The sequence below is a fragment of the Myotis davidii genome, unplaced genomic scaffold (genome assembly GCF_000327345.1).
Source record: "Myotis davidii unplaced genomic scaffold, ASM32734v1 scaffold979, whole genome shotgun sequence".
Taxonomy (NCBI): Eukaryota; Metazoa; Chordata; class Mammalia; order Chiroptera; family Vespertilionidae; genus Myotis; species Myotis davidii.
The window spans coordinates 480,989-484,244 of NW_006290769.1; the positions used below are offsets into that span (position 1 = coordinate 480,989).

General features: G+C 51.0%; 1 pseudogene; it reads left to right on the forward strand.

The window, feature by feature from the left end:
• Nucleotides 1-1,438: 1,438 nt before the first annotated feature.
• Nucleotides 1,439-3,038, forward strand: LOC102751424 (annotated as a pseudogene).
• The last annotated feature ends 218 nt before the right edge of the window (nucleotides 3,039-3,256 follow it).

Genomic DNA, 3,256 nt, shown 5'->3' on the forward strand with positions numbered 1-3,256 from the left:
GAGGTTGTACACTGGGCTCTTGAGTTTCTTTTGCCCATGGCTTGTCCTTGTGATTTGCCTGACAACCCTGGTATTTGTCTTTTTTTCACTTAAGTTTTTGTTGCCTGTATCTCAGTCATGACACGTTCATCATAGGTATTGAGCACATGCTAACATGCCACTTGCTTTTCAATTCGCTCATGTTTTTTGGTGTAGAAAATAAAAGGTGTGTTTCCTTTATGATTTAGCCTCTGGAGTTACACCAGGAAAGCTCTTCCTCTTCCCAAAATTCTTTCTTATAGCTTCTGCTAATTCTTTTAAGGATGTCTTAACTTACATTAAGAATGTAGAATTCAATTTGATATGATGTAGAGTGCATGTTAGCTTTGAAGCCCTCCATCTAGAAACTCTGAAATTAGATGAGATTAGAAGAGGGAAAGGGTTTAAAAAATCCCATTTCATCGCACCAAAAAAATTAAGCTACCTAGGAATAAAGTTAACTAAAGAGGTAAAAGACCTCTACTCAGAAAACTACAGGATGTTGAAAAAAGATATAGAGGAAGACATAAACAGATGGAAGAACTTACCGTGTTCATGGATTGGTAGAATCAACTTTAAAATGTCCATACTACCCAAAGCAATCGGTAATTCAACGCACTTCCCATTAAAATACCAACAGCATACTTCACAGATCTAGAATGAACTTCCCAAAAATTCATCTGGAATAAAAAAAGACCCCAAATAGCTGCAGCGATCCTGAGAAAGAACAAAGTAGGTGGGATCTCAATACCAGATATCAAGCTGTATTACAAAGCCACTGTTCTCAAAACTGCCTGGTACTGGCACAAGAACAGACATATAGATCAATGGAATAGAATAGAGAGCCCAGAAATTGGCCCGAACCAATATGTTCAATTAATATTTGACAAAGGAGGCAAGAACATACAATGGAGTCAAGGCAGGTCCCAGGGGTGGACGGTCGGAGGCCTTCCAGGCAGAGGTGCTCCTGCTTTGCGGCAGCAGCGCCCGGCTGCGCTGGTCTCGGCCACACTCACTGGGCCAGGTGTCCTGGGCAGGGAATGGGAGCAGGAGAGCGGCAGGGAGGCAGGAAAGAAGGGGCAGTGAACACCTCGCTGAGGCTGAGCCCTGGCTGGAGGTTAAAGTCCCGGCCCTGCCCCCTGCCGCCCCCCCCAACAGAAGCTTTAAGCAGGGAAGGAGGGTTCCTCCCTCTCGCTCACACACACATCCCTGCCTGGGCTTCCTCTCTCTCCAGCTCCATTTTCTCCACCACCGGGGGCCAGGGTCTCCTTTGGAGGGCCCAGCCGGTACCCCAGGTTTCCCTTCAGAGCTGGGGTGAACCCCCGGGGGAGCCAGGAGATGGAGACACATGCGGGGGTCAGGGCGAGTTTGGGGGGAAGTAACCAGGAGGTGAGGGGGCCTCAGCCCCCCCTCCCCCACTATGGAGGAGTGGCTGCTGGGGCCACCCCCTCCAGGCAGGGGCCAGGGGGCCTGGGGCTGGTGGGTAGGGTGCCTGGGGGCCCCAGTGTTAGGGCTTGGGGGCTGGGCTGCAGTGGGGGGGGGGGGGGGGGGGGGTCCTGGGAGACCAAGGGAAGCAAGACATTGGGGACATTCTGCAGCAGATAATGACCATCACGGGCCAGAGCCTGGACAAGGCCCAGGCCAAGAAACATGCCCTAAACTGCCACCGAATGAAGCCAGTTCTCTTTAGCGTCCTGTGTAAAATCAAGGAGAAGACCGGCCTCAGCATCTGAAGCTCCAAGGAGGAGGAGTCGGTGGACCCCAGCTTATGCGCTTGGACAATATGCTTCTGGCAGAAGGTGCAGCTTGGTCTGAGAAGGGGGCTGGGGGTGGGGGCTCAGTGGCAGCAGCTGAAGCCGCAGCAACTTCCAGGATCCCTGTGTCCCCTGACAACTCCATCGAACACTTCGCACTATTGCAACAAACTTGCCCAGATCGCCATATCTACCACTCGGACCTGGAGAAGTATGAGCAGGCATGCAACGAGTTCACGGCCCACGTCATGAACCTGCCGAGGGAGCAGAGCCGCACAGGCCTGTGGCACCCAAGGAGATGGAGCAGATGGTGAGCATCATACACAGTAAGTTCAGGCCATCCAGATGCAGCTCAGGCAGAGCACCTGCGAGGCCGTCATGGCCCTGCACTCCTGGTTCCTGGATGCCAGACAGAAACACTGCAACTTCAGCAAACAGGCCATCGAGGTCCTACATGAGTATTTCTATTCCCACCTGTGTAACCCGTATCCCAGTGAGGAGGCCTAGGAGGAGCTGGCCAAGAAGTGTGGCATCACCGTCTCTCAGGTCTCCAACTGGTTTGGCAACAAGCGGATTCGCTATAAGAAAAATATCGGAAAGTTTCAAGAGGAGGGAAACATCTATGCCATCAAGACCGCCATGTCTGTCACCCAGGGGGGCCACAGCCGCACCAGCTCCTTCCTCCGCAGGCTCTGGCGGCTCTTTTAATCTTCAGGGTCTGGAGACATGTTTCTGGGGATGCCCTGCTTCTCATGTGGAATCACTCCGACACTCGATGGGCCCAGGGGCTATGGAGATAACCTCGGGGAGGCCAAATGGACAGCCCTCGGGAAATGAGGGCAAACGGGGCTGGCAGGAGGCTGTGACCCCGTCCTCAGTGACTTCTGCAACAGAAGGACCAGGGAGTCTTCATTCTGACACTTCCAACTGATCTCACCCCTCAGGCCACAGGATGGGGGCTCAGAGGTGACTCTTGACAAGAGGACAAAGGCATCCAGAGGATAAGCCCCAGACACAGGAGAAGCACAAGATGGAGAAGGGCAAATGGGGTCGCCCTACCCCAGCCAACTCAGTGCTGGGGTTGCTGACTACATGGCAAGGAGAAGGGGTCCCCTAAGGGGAAGATGGGGTCTGTTTCCCCTTTTTTCCCTTCTTTTCAATCTTTTTCTCTCCCCATTTCTTACACAGAAACACACCCAGAACCCTATCTTTCAGATCCTCTCTCTCTTTCATAGACTCATACACAACTATTCTGTTTCTCTCTCTCATAGATGCATACACAACTATTGTTTCTCTATAGACACATACATTCTCTCTCAGACACATATATGAACTGTAGGAGCTATAATGAAAATCAAGTATAGTTGTGTACTGGGGACAGATTTTAAAAGTAGAAGTCAGAAAAGTAAAAAGATAAATGATAGTGAATAATTAAGCAGGTAGATAGATAGACATTAAAACAGTGGAAGTAAGCAGAGAAGACT